The sequence below is a fragment of the Onychomys torridus genome, chromosome 3 (genome assembly GCF_903995425.1).
Source record: "Onychomys torridus chromosome 3, mOncTor1.1, whole genome shotgun sequence".
Taxonomy (NCBI): domain Eukaryota; kingdom Metazoa; phylum Chordata; class Mammalia; order Rodentia; family Cricetidae; genus Onychomys; species Onychomys torridus.
In genome coordinates, this window is record NC_050445.1 from 111,154,213 (window position 1) to 111,174,197 (window position 19,985).

The following is a 19,985-nucleotide window of genomic DNA, read 5'->3' on the forward strand; positions in this document are numbered from 1 at the left end:
TTACCTCTTCTCCCTGCCCTCCACCACTGCTGTGTAGCCCTGGCTAGCCTGGAACTCTGTGTAGACCAGGCTGACCTCAAACTCACTTAGTTCTACCTCTGCATCCCAAGTGCTGGGATTCAAGGTGTGCGCCACCATGCCTGCCTAACTTCCCCTTTCTTAATGTGAATCCTCAAGATCCTATTTGGTCTCAAGGAAGACTGACAGAAAGCATAAACACACATTTCTTTCAAGAGCTAATTGTAGTGGAGGAGCCTTGGGGTGTGAAGGTGGGCTCTCTAGCCCCCTGGGTTTGAATGCTGATTCTCAGTGCTCCTCCCTGGAAACAGGGACATATTGTAGTGATTTAGCCTTGGTGACAGTGTTACCAGGTTGATTTGTTTCCCAGAGTCACCTCAGCTGGGTACCACAGACGGACAGGCTTTAGAGGAGAGCAGCTTGATGGCTTCTGGGTCTGAGGTCAAGCTGTTGCAGAGCCAGGTTCTCCCAAGGGCTCAGGGGATGGGGGGGAGACTCTTCTCTCTTTTCCTGTTTTGCGGCCTGACCAGTGACCCTTGTCCTTTCTTGCCCTTTGACCTTACCCCTGCATCATACCAGTCTCTCCTGCTATCATCACACATTCTTCTTCCCCTGTGGACATCTCTCTGTGACTTTGGCCGTTTGATTTAGGACTTGCTCTTACCCACCATGGCCGCATCTTAATTTGAATGCGCGTGCACCTTACTTCTAAGTAAAGACATATTTGACAGTTTCAGATGGACATGAATTCCTAATAGACATGAGTCAAACTAATGTGTCAAGCTACAATGGTTTTGTGTTTCAACTTCTGCTAAGGATTTACGTTTGTATATCCTAAGAGGGTGTGCTGTTCCTGCAGTTCAGGATTGGGGGAGTAGGGGAGTGGCGGTCAACAACACATTTGGGATACTTGGGACACATTGGTCGAGCACTGCTCCCCAGAGAGGACAGAAGAAATGAAGGGTTCTGTGGTCATCAGAATTTGAGAAGCCACACCCCACCCTTCTCTGCCATTCAGCTAGCGTAGACACAGCTCCGGAAGATCCTGTGTTCACTCTGCAGATCCCGGAGCTGACGGACTGGGAATTGTTCATCTGCGTTGTGCTCTATGTTGGCATAGGCTTGTCTCTAGCCATGTGAAACAGGAACTCAGCCACTGGGGCTTAGCCACATAGGAGTTTCTTCTCTGACGAGGAGGCCAGAACTTAGAAAACAGGCCTACTACCTCACAATGGCACTGACATGCCAGGCCAGTCTGCCCGCCCTGCTGAGCATGCAGTGGCCTTTCCCCTTGTACTGTCAAGCTATTTGCCTTCCAGACAGCGAGGAGAGGCCATGTGAGAGAAAGCCAGCGGCGTTTCATCAGGAAAATAGACTTTCAGATCCGTTTGTTCATTATTGAACCAGTACTATGGCTAGTTGTTGCTTCTGGCTTTAGGTTACACGGGGCATGTGTAGTTTCTAAGTGGGCATATTTTTCTCTGGTCTGGACAAGACAGATTCTGCTGGAGAGACAGAAGTCAAGGTGAATATCAGTGAGGTAGTAGCACACGGGCAGATGTTTCTCTAGCCAGCAAAAGTGGGTGGTACCAGCCACCCTTCTCAGGAGCAAACCTCCTCTATGACTTGTAGCTTCCTAGCATCATCTGCCAGGTTTGACCTGCCGAACATTTTAACTGAGCACAGCTCAGGCAGTCTGAGTGCTTCTCTGAGAGCTCCCTGAATTATTTAATGGCTTGATGTGTGCTTATGTCCAGGAGCTCCTTTCTAATGTGATTTAATGGAATTTGGAACTTAACTCTCCAGAAACACCCATCCCCCACCAAAGCTTGCTGCCACTGTGTTGAATGTGGGTCTGCTCGGAATACAGGCGACCAGCCAGGCTGTCTGTCTGGGACAGCATTTCAGGCAGTGAAAAGACACTGGTGTCGCTTGCTCAGACAACAGGTCCTGCAGAATGCACTTCAAGTGAGAGGGTCTTCAGCATCCGGTCACCCCAGAGAAGCCAAAGGGTAAATCCGTGGTCCCAGGCAGGAAATGCCCTGTATCCAGGGTGGCCTGCTGCAAGGGCAGCAGACGGGAAGTTCCCTGACTTCTGGTCCCCTCCCCCTTGTTTAAAAACACACATGACCAGGCGGGAGGACAGCAGTGATTGCAGTAGGCCTTATTTTACTCTGACAAGCCATGGTGTCAAGGATCATCACAGATTCCAAGAGAAGCCCCTTGGTGCTTGACCAAGAGACACTTTAAATTCTCCTCTGGAGACTCAGGGTGAAGAGGAGGGCTGGACCCACATTGATAAGATCGTCATGCCATCAAGCAAGATCAGGAATAGTCTTATAAGTGAGGCATGGTGCCATTTTCCATGGCTGCTCTTTCCGAGAGGTCCAGGGACAAGAAAACCACAATTTCTCTGTCAGGAATATCATGCTAAAATTTTTTAAAGAACCACACCAATCTTACATCATTATATATTTCCAAGAAAGCACAGGTCACCCAGGCTAGCCTCTAAAGAAACCTGCTGTAAGGAGCCGAACTTGCCCGTGGGGTAGACACTACAAAGGGAAAAATCAAGCACCAAATGGCAATGCCACTGAACACAAAGGAAACATCATCACAAGTTCAGTCTGAATTGTGATCCACTGCCAGGCCACTGGTCCACAGACAGAGACTGACCCTGGAGCACAAAATGTGTGCAGAAGGTAGACAAGGGAGGTCAGTGGCTTAGCAGAAGACAAGGACAGGATGGGAGTGAGATACCGGAGTAACTGCATCTGAGAGTTTCATTCACTGCCACTGGTCAGTGACTGGGAGTCCAGGAGAGGACTGGCCTGCCAGGGAATGTGGGCAAGAGCAGGCTAGGTGAGGAATGAGGATGTTAGAGGTCAGGGGACTTGACAAGTATCCTAGGGGATCAGCTACCAAACAGAGACCTGACCTCTTGGCCACTGGTCCCCGTCCTTCTCCTCTGGAGATGACAGAGCCAGGCCACCTGAGTCAGAATCTGTGTTGTCCCTAGTTACTGGTGGTGTGACTGGACAGTGTCCTCAACTCTCTTGAGCTCTCCTGTCCTCTTGGTGGCCTGATTCTTTAAGGGGATGGTGAGGATTATTGGCCCACTTTTGGGATGCCTGCCCCATCATAGGCTTGTGCGTGTCAGCAGCTGCCACCGGTGCAGCCCACCAATGCACACCCTCCTCAACTCCAGAGTGAAAAGGAAGCTAAGCTGCACAGCTTGGAGATGCCACAACCAAGGCACCCCATCTACAAAGTGTTCCTGCTGTCCAGGGCTTCAGAACACAGGGGAGAGGCTTGTTAATTCTGCTCCCAAAGATGAGAGAAAACGCCTCAGAGGGCAGGACACTGAAACAGGGCCAGACAATTCAAGATGATGGGGTTCCTACCCCAAAGACTCCTTTCAAGTGCAAAAGCCTTTATTCTAATTGCTGAGGCACGACAGGTGACTTTGTACCTGCATGCTCTCTAGCTCATTATAATGTGAGTTCTGAAAAAAGAGTGTGTCTTATTTACAGCTTTCCCCAACATTTACATTTTATATAACCTGTAGTTTGTATCACAGTGAGTTGAGATTAAAATAGATTTTTCTTAGCAACAGCAGTCAACAAGAGAGACTTGCATGATATGTACAGCCTCAGTATGGAAAGTGTCTGTGGGGCTTTTTCGGGGAAGGGGCAGCTTACAGAGCTGCTCTCGCTAGGGCACTGGAAGGCTGTCTGGCTTCTGACAGGGTCTTCCCCTCCCTCATCGAGTATGAGACTTTGTGCTGGAACTTAGAAATGAAGCCCCTCCCTCACATAAGACACAACATCTCTAGCTCTATTCTTGGTGAAGCAAAGAAAATAAGAACAAATCCACAGCCTTACACACAACTGGGGTGGGGCAGGGGTGAGCTGTCTCAAGCAGTTCACTTTGAAATCCCTCTTTTCTTTCCCTCAGAGTTTATTTTTCCCCCATTTTATTTTATTTTGGGGAGACAAGTTCTCACTATGTAGCCCTGGCTGGCCTGAAACTCACAGAGATCCATCTGTCTCTGCCTCCTGAGTGCTGGCATTAAAGACATGCACCACCATACCTGGCTCCCTCCAAGCTTTCAAGCAAGAGATGTTTATCTGGATTTGGATGTAAGATGTGGAGAACAGGCTCTGAGACTTTTTAAGGCTCATACCCATAATGCTTCCTGCTGGCACCTGGAGCAGTGTTTGGACACACCGAGGGTATCAATGAATGTTTGATTACCAGATGATTGAGTGCATGGCTGAAATTGATCCAGCACAGTTGGCTGCCTATGCTACCACTGCTGGCCTCTCCAGGCTCCTTGTTCTGCTGTTATTGTTCTAGCTTTCCATTATACTTTGATTTCTGCTGCTCTGATAAAACACCCTGACCAAAAGCAACTTCGGGGAGGGGAAGATTCGTTTGGTCTACACTTCCAGGTCACACTCCGTCACTGAGGGAAGTCAGGGCAGCAACTTGAATGTTGCTTGCTGGCTCACACTTAGACTCATGCACAGCCAGCTTTCTTATACAGCCCAGAACCATCTGCGCAGGGAATGGTGCCACCCAGAGTGGGCTGGGCCCTTGTGCACCAATGAACAATCAAAACCATACCCCACGGACATGCCCAGAAGCCAACCTGATCTGGGCAATTCCTCAGTAGAAGTTTTCCTCTTAGATGATTCTAGGCTGTGCCAAGGTGATGGCTAATGGTGACTAGGTACCTTCTGGAGGCTCCTGTTCACCACACTCTGACCCAGCACAGGACCTTTGCACATGCAGGTGCTTCGGCCAACACTCTCCTCCTGCTTCACTACTGATCCTTCCTACAAGATCAGCTTACCTGCCACTTCCTCAAGGAAACCCTCTACCTGCTTTAATGAGGAGGCCGAATTCTCCACCTGCACAACACTTTCATCTGTAGACAGCTCGTATACAATGATACTGTGACAAGGGCTGGCTATGCAGCAGGCTTCATTGTGGAGTTCATGTTTATATTCTTGATGGTGTCTGCACAATGATGTAATCCCTCAGTGACATGCTTCCCAGAACATGTCCCCACTGCAGGATTCACATGCCTATTGACTCCAGCCCACTGGAGGACCATGAGTTTGAGGCCAGCTTGAACTACATGCTGAAACCCTCTCTCAAAACCAAAAAGCAAGGGTAGTGAGATAGCCCATCAGGTAAAGGCACTAGTCACTGAGCTTTACAATCTGAGTTTGAGCCCCAAGACCTACAAGTTAGAACAAGAGAACCATCTCCCACAAGTTGTCCTGTAACCTCTACTAATGCACCATGGCATGTTCACAGTGCATACCTGCATGTCCACACATGGAGAGAAGAAGGGACGGAGAAAGAATAAGGAACGTTGTACCTGTCTTGTTGACAGTTGTATACCTTTATTGGTGTCTCGAGCATGTTGCCCAAACCAAATGAACTGCATTTGCTGGGATGTTGCCTGGCTTGTTCACTATGATAGCTTCGCCAGCTAATTTTTTCCCTTCTCAGTAAGTAACTGCCAACATCTGGTAACAGAGTTTATTTCTTTAATACAAATGTTCTGTTGTAGATTGAACAAAGCTTCTCTGTCAAGTAAATCATGTTTCGAAGAAAATTCTTCTTGATGTATTTTTGATACAATGTAACGTTCCTCAGCAGTGTTAAAATTTTCCTCAGCTTTCACCTCTGTCAGCCACCAGACTTTTATAATTACCTAAAGTATTTTTGCTTGGACTGTTAAGTATGAGTGTTTTAATTTCCAGTGCTCCATGAATTTGTGAGCAAGAGTATTAGGATCCTAAATTGCCCAATCAAAGATTATTTGATGTCGTAAAGATCCCCAAAGATACAAACGAGGTCACTCTTGTTATGTCTCCTGGGTATAAATGTTTTCTTGTCTCATTGAAACAAACTATCTTAACATTTTGCCTTGAAAAAAAATCAAAGATGGGGGCTGGCAAAGTGGCTCAGAGGATAAAGGTACCTGCTGCCAAGGCTGATGACCTGAGTTCAAAGGGAACCACTTGGTGGAAGGAGAAAACCAACCCTGGAAGTTGACCTCTGACCTTCACATGTGTAGATCTTTGTGCACATGCACCTGCACACATACACACTAAATGAATAAATATATATGTACACAGGCATATAGAAGAGGCCTGCTCTAAAACATCAACGACAACAAATTCCAATTCAAGGATTCACTGCCCAAAGTAGGATGTGTCATTTAAAGCCAGTATCTCAGTTTGCTTGGCAAATTAAACCTTGCTTTGAAGAGCCTTGCAAACCTCCTGAGCATCCGCCTTTACCTTTAAGTGCCATGCAGATACAACTTCTTGGAGGCTATCACTCTGGGGTTGTTATTTTCATTCAAACCCAGGAAATCTTTCAGAGATTTAACAGCTCTTTTGAAATGTCACATACTTACTGAGAAGGAACATTCCATTGTCTTCTCAGCTTCAGTATATTTTGAAGCCATTTCTGCCTTGTGAAGGTTGATCCACGTGTGTAAAGCAGCAGCGAGCTGCCTCTGTCACATCCTTCTGAGGCTGTTCACTCAGCGAGATGAAACAGAGATGCAGCTACAGTCTCTCCGGCACATGTCTTCTATGTGTCGGGCATTCTAGAGCACCTTGTGGTTAGTACAAAACCAAACCCACCCTACTGTCCACACCTTTAGATGGTCAAAGGATGACTCTGACCCCTACTTCTGATTGGTCTGCAGGATGTAGGTCTCTATCTTGTCTTCTGGTGTGACTTCACTGTGACATTTTGATCAGCTTAGCTGAGTCAGAGCCACAGCCCTGGCTCTCAGTGGATTGCACTGCCCACAGCAGTCCTAGATTTCAGCAGTTTGCTCCTTTAAAAAAAATTGAATGTTTCACCTTCATGCATGTACGTGACCATGTGTGTGCCTGTTGGACCCCCTGGAATTGGGTTATTGATAATTGTGAACCATCATATGGGGTATGGGAATTGAACCTGGGTCCTCTGCAAGAGCAACAGGTGCTCTTAGTCTCTGAGCCGTCACTCCAGTCCTGGCAGAGTGCTTCTTTATCACACCATAACCATGCCTGTGAGATAAGAGAACGTGTGATTCACCATGTGGGATAAGTTCAAGGTGAATTGGCAAACCTGAACAACAGTGCATAACTTGAATATAATATTTTTGTTCTAATTTAGCCAAGAACTTCATTTTTGGGGTTCTCTAAAGCAGTTTAGATGATGTGTGGTGGTGAGACACGCAAACATTGTTAGCCAGGTTTCCTCAGACAGGGACTGCAGTGTCTTTTCTGCCTGGAAGAAGCCGAAGTCCAGGAGACACACAGTGGGGGCTGTGTTTTCTTGTCTGTTTTAGATTCTGCAGCTGGCCAGAGATTCCCACTTTCCTGTTTTATGTGTGCTGCTTCGTTACTAAGTTGTTAAGATGCATCTATATTCCTTACTTTCCCTGTTGCCCTGAAATTACACCATGCCAAAGCAACTTAACAGAGAGAGGAGGAACTTGAGGCGAGGTCATGTTCTACCCACAATCAGGCAGCAGAGGATGAATGGATGCCATGCACACTGCTGCCCGGCTCCATTTCTCCGCTTACATAGTCAGAATCTCAGACAGGGAATGGTGCCCCCCACAGTGGGTAGGTCTTCCCACCACAAAGAAAGGAACCGAGGTAATTCCCCGACTCCATTCACTCACCCATGCCAGAGATCCACCTTCCAGGTGATTCTAGAGTCTATCAAGTCGGCAGTTAATACTAACCACCACAGAGTCCGTCTCTGTATTTAAAACCAGCTTTTGGATTTCTTAGTTTTCTCTTTTGTTTTTTCATTGATTTCCTTTATTGTTGGCTTTGTTTTGAGACCTGATCTCACTTTGCAACTCAGGCAGGCCTGGAACTGACTCTGTTGCCCAGGCTGCATTTGAACTTGCAATCCTCCCTCCTGCTTTGATCTTGAGTGCTGAGGTGTGGAAGGCATGAACCAGCATGCTCACCATTTTTCATTAGTTTATATGATTCTAATTTATTCCTTTCTTCTCTCCTTAGGTTTGTTCTAGTCTTTCTAATATCTAAAGTATCTTAGATAGTTTATTTTTTGCAATACTAGAGACTGAACCCAGGGTTTCGTGCATGTGTTATATGTGCATACGTCCCCAGCCCTCATTTTACTTTTTAATTTTTGGACAGGGTCTCATTATGCTGCCCAGCCTGGCCTTGAATTCTTGAGTGCAATTGATCCTCCCCACCTCCCCTCCCCGGTGACTGCATAGCTAGGACTTCAGATGTGGTGAGATGCCCGGCTTCTGTATCTTGTGTAATTGCTCTTGCTAACTGTGACCCCACTCAGCTACTGGTCAGGAGTGGCAGTTCATGCCACCCCGGGATCTCCATGGTGCTTGAGTCCAGCAAGTGAGGATGGGGGAGAAAGGGAGAGGTGTGTCCTGTTCCAAGCCTTCTTTACTGAGGCTTAGCAGATGACTCTTCTCCATCTAGATGTCACTAGAGGCTGTAGCCAGAGGAAGGGCTCTGAGATACTTCTTCCCAGCAGAATTCACATCTGTATTTTTTTTAGGGTTTATATATCCATTCATTTTTGGTACATGTATGTGCATCATGTATGTGCAGAGCCCACAGGTGTCAGAAGAGGCATTAGATCCTCTGGAATGGTTGTGAGCTGCTGCATGGGTGTCAGGAACCAAACCTGGGTCCTCTGGAGGAGCAGCCAGTGCTCTTAACTGCTGAGCATATCTCTCCATACCTTTGTGTTTGTATTTCATTGATCACTATTGGAAAGGATAGGGGACTTGGATCCTCTCCTGCAGGAGGAGGTGGGTGGATACATGCTGGGAACACAGGCATGTGTTGCTCTGAGCCTCTCTCTTTACCCATACGCTGGCTGTACTAAACACTATTTTTTCTCCCCCTCCACTAGGTTCTTCTGCATGTTAGACTTTTAATCAAAGGACTGGGTGTCTCAGAAGGTAAATTTATGGCATAGGACCATAGCGTTTACATTCAATGTCGAATAGCTTGAGTCTCAAAATTGACCATTTGTTCTCTGTCCCAGGAGAGTGGTGCGCTGGCTTCCTTTCTGCAAACAGGGAACTTTCTTGGTGGCCCTGCCTGCCCTTATATCTTCTGTTACTTTCCTGTATGCAATTAGGTTGCCACTTAACTTTTTGTCGTTACTTTTTCTGAATGACAAAGTGTCCCTCTGGTGCTGCTGTTATGTGAGGCAGGCTCTCACGCAGCTGGAGCTGGCCTCAAACTTGCTATGGGTTCTCAGGTGACCTTCAACTCTGATCTTGGATCTCTACCTCCCAAATGCTGGGATTCCGGGCTTGCCCAGCATGCCTGGTTTATGCTGTGTTGCAGATGGAACCCATCCCTTTGTTAAATACCTTCTAGGTCAAGGCTGGTGATGGCTTGCAAAGGAGGCAAGAACTCATTGTGTTCATATTTAAAGGCAATCAAACAAACCCATAAATAAAATACCCTTAGACCCCCCCCAAAAATTGTCAAAAGAAAAACCCCACTCTGTCCCCTTAGACAAGTATGTTTTCTAGAATGAAAGAGGCATTAATGAAGTGTTTTAGCATTTGGCTCAGCTGTGTGCTGAAATTCTTGCTCTAATGTCAATATTCACTGTGCATCTTCTAAGCAGTCTGTCAGTTGTCCGACTCTGTCCTGTGACAGTGGGTATAATGGGGAGTGCCTCTTAGGTCTATTAATCAGGCTGTTCCGGTTCCCCACTGTCCCCTTCCCCCAAGCTCTGTCATCCTTGAAGGACTGACAAGCATATTAATGTGGTCCATTGTCTGTGACTGTATTTTCTCCCCTGATTTTCCAGTGTAGGTTTATATACACATCCCAACACTAAGTTACTTAATACATAATTATTCAATTTTATTATCAGATTTATTTTCTTTGGGGGTCAGGGTTATACTTTGTAGCACAGATTAGTCATAAACTCACAGCAGTCCTCCTGCCTCAGCCTCTTTTTCCCAGGGATTAGAGGTATGAACCATCTGGCTCCTTTTGCCTTTTTTTTTAGGAAGAATTTCTACTATATAGCCCAGTCTGGCTTTGAACTAGAACTACTGCCTGTGCCTCCTGAGTGCTGGGAAGACCAGCGTGTGCCATCATGGTCCATATAAGCTGTACACCTTGAATTTTATTGTCTCTGGTATAAATGGTGTAACTCAGAGTTTTGCTTTGTATTTATCCAGCTGATCATTTATAATCACATTCTATGACTTCATTGTGCTCCCTGTGGGACTTGTCAGCCTCTCACATCCCTCCTTGTCATAGGCCGTTCTCATTAATATCTTCAAAGCTGTGGCTGCAGCACAGCCTTGGAGGCCCCATATCCCCGTGGTCACGTGGTATGGCTGACACTGCTGTCCTGGTGAGGAAGGGGTGTGAGATGTGCTTGGAGGTGATATGGCAGAAAATGCTCTGGCCTTCTGATGAGTGGCTGCCTCACCATGGTGGGAAGGTGGCTAAGCTTTTGGTGGTGGAGGCTTTGCCTGAGCTGGGAGGCAGGAGCTGTGTCTTCACAGAGTGAAGAAAGAGGAATGCTTTCTCAGGTGCTGTCCCCCTCTCTCTGTCCATCTCGTGTGTCTTGTGGTAGAGTTCTCTGCTTGCTATCTGGCTCTGAGGGAAGCACTAGCCCCTATTCTTGGAGTTCTTGTGAGGTGCACTTTCACTGTGCAAGTTGACATTGGGTTTTGACTGAAAAATCTGTGCTTAGGGGCGGGTCATGGACTGTCATCCAGACCCATCCAAACTGGAGTTTCTTGGACCATTTGAGGGGTTCTGTTTCTGTGTTCTCACATATTGGAAAGGTCTCTCTAAACAATGCTTGCTTAATTTTTAATTCTTTTTTATTCTATTTTAATTTTATTCTATTTTAATTATGTGTATGTCTGTGTGTGGCTATGTGCACATGTGTCTTGGTGCCCCTAGAGGCCAGAGCTGTCATATTCTTCTGGAGCTGGAGTCACAGGTGATTTGTCAGACCCCTGATGTGGATGCTGGGAACTGAACCGGGGTCCTCTGCAAGACTGTTCACACTCTTAACCACTGAGCCACCTCTCTATCCCCTGCAGAGTTTATCCTTTAAAGTTAAGTTACAGAAACAACTGGAGTCGGAGACCAAGTTTTGTGCTTAGATGCAGCTCCACTACATCCTGGCTATGGTCCTGATTGAGCTGTTGAAAGTCTGGGAATGAGTCTTAGTTTCCTTGAGTTCTGTTCGGAGACCTCTATTCTAGGGAAGCTGGGATTCCTGACTTTGCCACAGAAAAAAATTTCAGGGTGAGCCATTGTGAATAGAATTGGAGTTTATTAAGAGATTTTCAACATAGATTTAAGTACAAGTGTGAGGGGTAGAGCGGCCCTTAGGAAAAGGATAGTGCACACCCGGGTGTGGGTGTGGACTTCTCAAGAGACCATCTTACGGTAACTGCAGAATTTCAAAGGCTTTGTGAATTACATAGTCCGAAGGGTTTCTAAGGTCATTATCCCAATTTTATCTCCTTTTCTACACTTTCAATAAGTGAGGTTTCAGAGTGGCCCTGGAGTTCCTTTGGATAAGATTACAATTTGATAAGGCAAAACCATGAGTCACAGGTCTGGAGACGAGTCTCAGTGGTTAGAGCATGCACTGCTCTTGCAGAGGACCCGAGTTCAGTTCCAGCACTCATCTTGGGCAGTTCACAACTAACTGCCTGTAACCTCAGCTCCTGGGAGATGGGAAGCCTCTGGCCTCCATAGGCATCAATACTCATATACACATACCGTCCCCTCCACATACACAAAATTTAAAATAAAATAAATCTAAAAGGAAAAAGAACTCATGGGTCACATGGCTTGCCCAAGGCGGGTAAGGCATGTCACTTACTATAAAGGGATTCCTGTGGTATAAAATGGAGTGGGGACAAACTACTGGAAGATTGTGTATACTTAGGCCTTAAACATGGTTCCCTGTGTGGACATTCTTGTTTGAAACATCTGCACGGAGAGGGCATGTTGTCTCTGTGTCCACAACCTTCGTAGCATACGTAGTTATGCTGGAGTTCTTGATCGCAGCCGGCAAGCGAGGACTTCTCTCCCTTCTCTGCTCCCCTGAATACTCTCCCTGTCCTTCTCTCTGGCCCTAAAGGAACAGAGATATCCAAACACAAAGGAAAACATGGGGGGCCTATGAAGACTGCCATGAGGACAGAGACAGCCTTGGGCTGGCTAGCTGGGGCCTGATGTCTTTGGGCCTGGGGGAGTGAGGAGCTGTAGCCAGGATCCTCAGGGAGTTAGAGTCAGAGCAGGGGACTTGAGGAGTATGACCATTTCAAGTCAGAACAAGATAGGTATCATAGGGCCCTTCTCTCTCCTTCTCCACCCCCCTCCTGATTATATGTCTATGAGCATCTGCTCTGGGTAATTTTATGTCAACTTGACTCAAGCTAAAGTCATCAGAGGGGAGGGGACCTCAATTAAGAAAATGCCTCCATGAGACCAGGCTGTACACAAGCCTGAAGGGTATTTTCTTAATTAGTGATTGATGGGGGAGGGCCCAGCCCTCTGTGGGTACTGCCATTCCTGAGCTAGTGGTCCTGGGGTTCTACAAGGAAGCAGGCTAAGCAAGCCATGTAGAACAAGCCTCCTCCATGGTTTCTGCATCAGCTCTTTCCTCCAGGTTTCTGCCCTCTATGAGTTCCTGCTCTCACTGCTTTTGATGATGACCTGTGATGTGGAACCGTGAGTAAAATAAACCCTTTCCTCACCATGGTGTTTCATCACAGCAATAGTACCCTAACTAGGACAGCCATCCTAGGGGACTAGTGACCCTCTGCACCTTCAAAGTCATGTTATTTAAGTTGCTCGTGTGTGTGTGTGTGTGTGTGTGTGTGTGTGTGTGTGTGTGTGTGTGATAGGCTGACACCAGGAGTCTTGCTCAGTCAGTCTCTACTTTTCACTTATTATGGCAGCATCTCTTGCTGAATCCGAAGTTCACCAGTTGCAGCTAGTCTAGCTAGCTAGTTTGCCCAGGGATAGATTCCCCCATCTCTGCTTCTGGCACTAGAGTCTGCCACCGTTCTGGGATCCCAAGTCCAGTCCTCATGCTTACAGTACATGCCTCATCTACAGAGACATCACCCAGCCTCACATTTAAAAAAAAAAAAAGAATATAGCAAAACAGATTTTCTAAAATAAGGAATGCATCAATCAGGTTTTTATAACTGGGAAACTTCTAGAAGTTATACAATAAGCTAAACAACTGATCTGTCTTTTGAAACATTATATGAATGTGGCAGCAGACTTCAGAAACTATCATGCTTACATTATAAAGCAAGAAGGATGTTTCACAAAGATGCTTAAAGATGCTTGGCTGGCCCAGACAAGTGGCATTTTCTGTCTTCTTGGCTGGTGCCATACACAACGTAGTATGTGAGTGGACCCCAGGGAAACTTGTTTTATTTGCTCAGCCGCTCTGCCTCCCACAAGTCCACTCCACCTGGGCCTCGGCCCTCTGACTCCCTGTTCTGACATCTGTTTGAACGTTCTCTGCCTCTCTGCTCACTACCCTGGCTGTTTTGATACCCACTTGGCTTTGTCCCCTGTGCCCTGTGCAGGTCCCACCTCCTGGAGGAGGAGGGCCATGCCTGTCTTGTGTGGTGGGAAGTGAGAGAGGAAGGTAGCTAGGAAAAGGAGAAACGGGATGAGCTCTCAACATTTGCTCCCCTGTGCTGAGGTTACGGGATGACTACGTGAGAAAGGGAGGAGAAGGGAAGCAGAGGCAGGCCCCAGACTCCACACTGGGGTTGGAGGAGGGTTCAAGTTTGGGGGAAGGCCTTGGGTAGCTGGCTGCGGGAGGCCTCAAGTCGGAAATGAAAGGGGGGCTTTCAGAACTGCCTTCTGCTCCTTGGGGTATTGTTAACTGTTCTAGCAAAGGATTCGAGCTTTTAAAATTTGGGACTGCAGGAACTGTGTTCCCATGACAACAGCATCCTCTCAGGACTGATCCAGGTGCATGTCTGTCTAATTAAAGTCTAGTCCTACTAGACAAAGAGTCATTTTCTTTGCCATTAATCATTATGCAAATTTCTTCCCAAAGCCCTGCTGCCAGCAGGAAGGGCCCTCCTTTCCCTGCTCAGGTGTCTCTCTGACTTCTTGGTCCTGACAAAAAAAGTCATCAGCACTGTCTTGATTAGGAAGGATAACAAGGCAGCCACGAGATGCTGCTGGGGAAGCTGAACAATGCTCAGGAGAAACCCAGACGAATATGTTTGAGATTCCAGAGGTGAAGTATTCAGGATCACTTCAGAATTCTGAATCGGCTTCCCCTCTTTCTCTCCCTCCTCCCTCCCTCTTCTCCTTTTCTTATTATCTCCTGGAGCCCAGGCTAGCCTCTTTTTTTGGTTCCTTTTCAGTTTTTTGAGACTATATCTTTCTATGTAGCCTTGGCTGGCCTAGAGCTTGATATGTAGACCAGACTGGCCTAGAACTCATAAAGATCCTACCTACTGCCTCTGCCTCGAGAATGCGGGCATTAGTGGTGAGCGCCACCATGCCAGGCTATGCCTAAACTTTTTTGATGTAGCTGCTAATGACCTTGAATTTCTGGTCTCCTCCTTCCACTTTTCTGGTCTTGGGATTATAGACATGAGCCACTACACCCAGTTTGTGTGACATTCTAGGGAATGGACCTAACACTTCATGCGTTTTAGGCAAGCACTCTACCAGCTGAACTACACCCCTAACTCCAAATTCTGAACACTTCTGCAGACAAATTCTCATTGTTCAGAATAAGAGTTGATCCACTCGCAAACACTAGAAAAACCCAGCCAGCCCCTAGTTTCCAGGGCCTAGTGCTTCAACACGGGCTGTTCTTCCAAGGCTGTGTAGTGAGGAAAGATGGGTCCGCATGAGATTCTTCCGGGCTCTTGGCTCAAAAGGATAGCTGTAACATGTATCACACTGGGACTAATGCAGGGCTAAGGGTCCAGAAGGGAGAGAGACATACTCGGGTGTGGAGGGTCAAGTACAGACACATGCCACTTAATGATGGCGGATGTTCCAAGTACTCAACTTGGATGGAGATGCCACAGTACTGAACACACAGTGCTGAGCATCTGTGTCTCTAAACCATGTCTAAACATAGACCCTACAGTCCTGAAGTTGGCCACTTGATGGAAATAGGATTGTATGGTCCACTGTGGACACCTAGGGTTCAGTGTACCAAGCAAAGACCTAAGAGGCACCCTCTCACAGCCTCCTTTAACCTCTCCCCTGCACCTACATTTCGTGCACATTCCCTCTCCTGGCTGCCAGCAGCTGTCTAACTGTGTCTTGTCCTCCATCCTTCCACCCTGCCTCTCCCTCACTTGCTATTAGTAACATTGGTTGGCTTTTCGCCCCTTTCTTCTTACAGCTTCCATTATTCTGGAGTCTCTGAGGACCTCTCACAGGGAGTGTTTTGATCCCAAAGATCTCCCAGCCACACCCTCTCCCATGCAGCAGTGGGTTTAGCCCATTGGTGGGTGCTGTGGCTAAGGCTCCCATTTGAAGTGTGAGGCAGGGGTTTTGGAGTAAGAAAGTGCTAGGACAACTCTGAGTAAATATCCCATTCCTTTAGGCCATTCCCGGTAGCTCAGGTCAAGCTGTTGTCCTTGGTCCCAGACTCTTGCCTTTCCGTGTAAAGACATTCATTTCCCCGTGGGCTTATCTGTGTGCAGCCCATGTACACACCTGCTGGTTAGCTTGGGCTGTCACGGGAGTGCCTGTTCCAGTAATATGTCAGGGCTTTTGCTAGAGAAAGGGTCTCAGAGTGCAGGGGTGTGGTGGGGAAGAGATAGCAGGCTCCATCAGGAGGGGTGGGCGGAGGCTCTGTGGAGGCCAGGCACAGGCTTTCTAATTCTAGAGCTAAGAGCAGACTGGTTTCCTTGACAACGGAGCTGAAGTCTGCTCATCGGCTGCTTGGGGTAGGCTTTTGTGTGTCTACTATGGAAAGCTCTGGGACTTGGGGACAAGAAAGGCAATCCTTTCTTATTCGTTCAGTCAGCCATTTCTGGAGATGCGCCAAGCCTTTTGTATTAACAATATTTAAACCCTTCCCAGGTGGCCCAGGGACATCAGTTATATAATCTGCTCATTGGAAAGCTAGGCATAGACTTTTGTTTCTTCCCACCACATTGCCTCTGATCCTTAATGTTTTGTTTTTGTTTTTGTTTTTGTTTTGTTTCTTTTTGCCATGCCAGCCATACCTTTTGGTACCATGCTTTACAATGTCACTCAGATGAACTAACCCCTCCCTGCCACTCTCAAAGCTAAGCCAAAAGCATCTTGCTCTTCCTGGGCTACAATAGCTGTATGTGACCAGCATTTGGCAAGCTGGCACAGGCTCACACCTACACTTGTCATATAGCATCCTCAGACAAGGCTTAGGGGGCCAAACCTCCTTCTTGATACAGACCAGGAATTACAGGCACAATGCTGGCCCATCAGCTTAGTGTGGAGGCAGGGCAGCATGGAGGCAGCACATCTTGGGTAGTGGCTTGGTATTTAATTCACGGGTGCCTTCCTTTCCCATGCATTATTAAAGCCTCTTTCAGAAGTGTTCAGGGATCACAGGAGGAGGCAGCCAGCAGAGATTTCATATTGCCTGCAATAGCAACATCTGCTTCAGGGAAATATTCTACAGACTCAGAGCCCATGGCAAGGCTCAAGGAGATGGCCTCAGACTTTGGCTTCAGACCGCAGTCTCAGAACAGTGCCCATTTGCCTATGAATGTCGTGTTTCTTTATGTCTGTGTCACTGAACTGGATTTTTGAATGCTAAACGACACAGATGGGAGCTGTGAGCAGGGGCGACTGCCATGAGATGGGAAATAATTAGTGGGAGACAGTGGCTTCAGACCAGTGTGTCAACAACAGTGTACACACCAGACCAGAACCTTCTCCACCAGCCCTCTCAGAGGGGCTCCTTGTGACAATCACAGCTCCAGGGCTCAGTTGTACCCCATGCATTACTGGGGGGTGGATGAACTGAGGCGTTGAACCCCACCCCCACCCCCACACAATCCCTTTGTCTCCCGCACATTCCAGAGAGCCACTGACTTTCCCAGACAAACACTGGGCTTATTAGCCTAGAGGGGGCTTGAGTTGGCAGAGCTCTCTGTCTGGAGGAGACCCCTCACCTCTGGGGCTCTGCTACTCTGACTTGACAGGCTCCTGCTCCTTTTTTCTCCCCCCACCTCCTCGAAGGCCCATCTGAGGACGGCTCAACCAGGTAATAGGGACTTGGCTCCCAGTTGCCTATGTATATGTCCCATGCTTTTCCCTTGGACACAAAGTCCCCAGTTGCCTGCTTGGCACCCTGGATCTGTGAGGCATGTGTATACCCAGGGACCAGAGAGTGCTTTCAAGTTCATCAGTGTGAGGTCTCCACTAGTTCAGCTCCTTGTCAAATCCTGAGCCTGTCAGTTGGAGAAAAGTTAATCACCCATGGTGGTGCTGGGAGCTGTGTGGCTTTGCATGGTAGTGGTTCCTGGATAAACCAGCAGGGCAAATGCTTTTGCAAACTGTAAAGACCCAAAGGATTCACTTTGCATGTCTGTGTATGTACTGGTTCAGAACAAGGTTCCACATAGCACCCTGTTCTCCTGTCCTACAGAACTATGGCTGCCTCTTACTGCAGCCTGCCTCTTGCCAAGCTCTGAGTCCCGTGAGACAGAAAGGGAAATAAAGCAAAATATCATCTCAGGGTGTGGGGTCTAACAGAATGTTAGCAGTTTTATTTGGCCCATGGTGATTCAGAAATGAGGAGTCGAGAACCTCCTAAGGAAGGTTGTGCTGTGTCTTCCAGGGTGTTATCTCTGAAACTTAAGGCTGGTGGTGCCTAGGGAAGGTGTTTACACTGTCCACCAGGACACATGTCAGCTGGCAGACACTGCCTAAGAAAGACAGCAGAGTTAGCTCAGCCGAGCCTGTCTGTGGGGTCTTCCTGCAGAGGTCCAGTGGGGGAGACTGCAGATATGTGAATGCATGGATGGGGAGATGGAGGGTGCAACAACGTGATTAGAGAGACCTCAAGACACCCCTTCCTCATCTGTACCATCCTTCCATCAGGCCAGTTCCAGTGAGTGTACTCTGGCGCCAATAGACCTGAAGACACAGTGGGGATCAGTGTCAGGTGAGACCTGAGGACACAGTGGGGATCGACGTCAGGTGAGCTCCCCGAGGGCTTCTGGTCTCAACTCAGTGACAGCTCGTTCTCTTCTCGGCTGCCTTTAGGATTTTTCAGTGCAGATGTGTCTGCCACATCCTCATGGTTTTGTCTGTGTCCTGCCTTCTGCCCAGATCTCCTCCCGCAATGAGAACCTCTGTTGAAATGAGGGTAGGTGTGGGTGACTGCAGCCTGTCCCAGTAGGTGGACCAGACAGAGCTTCTAATGAGCCCATTCTTCCCAGGGCTCCCTGTACCATTACAGTAAGGAGGCCTTTATCCCCCTCCATGGGTCTCCCTAGCTATGGCATGCTCCTTATGGGAATTCTGTCATCCTGACATCATTAGAATGTTAGGAAGAACACTGTCTCCTTGGGTCACATTGATGTCAGACGGATGAGCAAATGTCTGGCCAACTCTCCCTAGGGCACTGGCTGCTATAAAGAGGAGATATGTTAGCCAAATAAACCTCCTTGTGCTCAGACCTCAGGCAGAGGGAGAGGGGTTGTGTAGATGGCTTCATGATGTCCACGGGAGTAGGTCCTGAGGTGACACAGCTCCATGGTTTGCTCGTTGCCCCTGGGGAGTTTGATGAGGGACTTTCACTCTGGTGAAGTAAGCATGCTTGATCCTGCCTTGCTGCTGGAAAGAGTCAGCATGAGACAGGCTTGTAGTTCATTAAGAAGACATTTTAACCGAAATTTAAGTGTAGGGGTAAATGGAGAGGTGCTCAGGAAAGGATAAGACATACTCCAGTGTGTGGTAGGACGAGGGTTCTCAAGAGAGTCCTCTGTAATAGCCTAACAGTATCCCTGCAGAAGATTTTGCTGACTTCCAAAGTTACATTGTTCAAAGTATGTCTCTGGAGCTTTGCTCCACCTCCTCCACATCATCCCCTCCTCCTCCCCCTCCTCCACATCATCCCCCTCCTCCTCCACCTCCTCCACATCATCCCCCTCCTCCTCCACCTCCTCCACATCATCCCCCTCCTCCACCTCCTCTACATCATCCCCTTCCTCCTCCACCTCCACTACCCTCACCCCTTCTCCACCTCCTCTACCTCATCCTACACTTCCTCTACCTCCTACTCAACCTTCTCCACATCTTCCTCCTTTTCCACCTCCTTCACCTCCTCCACACCTTCTTCATCTCCTCCTTTAGTAAATGATATTACAGTATAATTTCTGAAGTACCTTTGATAGGATTATCATCAGAGAGGGTAAAAACATGGGTTACAAGGGCTGCACAGGGCATCTTTTTTTTTTTTTTTTAAACCATAAGTAGGGATTTTCATCTTGCTTGTGAGACTCCTAGAAAATTAAAGGTTTATGTCTGGCAGAGGAGTAGGCTATGCATGCTCACTGCTGTTTTAACGCTCTTATCTAAAATATCTTTCTATAAAAGGAGTACTGTCTCTGTGTAGGAGCCCTTCACAGCTAAGTTTGTTAATCGTACTGGGATCATTGACTCTCTGTGGAGAGATTGTTTCATCCAGATTTTAGGATCATGGGTGCCTTTCCCTTGCCATGTCCCTTTCCTCCCTGGCCTTTAATCCTGCCTCAGTGTGGTGGCTTGGATGAGAAAGGTCCGCTGTAGACACAGGTGTCTGAACACTTGGTCCGCAGTTGGTGGCACTGCTTGTGTCAACTTAGGAGGAAGTGTGTCAGTGGTGGCGGTGGACTTTGAGAGTCTCAGGCTGTGCCCCATTCATTTTCTGCTTCCTACTTG

At 47.6% G+C, this 19,985-nt stretch overlaps 1 protein-coding gene across 2 annotated transcripts in view; it reads left to right on the forward strand.

Moving 5' to 3' along the window:
• The window catches only part of Add2 (adducin 2), a 102,420-nt gene that overhangs the window by 23,318 nt on the left and 59,117 nt on the right, over window positions 1-19,985 (forward strand). Inside the window, exon 2 of one of the 2 annotated variants that reach the window (XM_036180441.1) lies at window positions 18,162-18,260. The exons of the other annotated variant lie outside the window; for it this stretch is intronic. The gene's annotated coding sequence lies outside the window, so the exon portion shown is untranslated. The remainder of the gene's footprint in view (window positions 1-18,161; window positions 18,261-19,985) is intronic. 2 annotated transcript variants of the gene reach the window in all.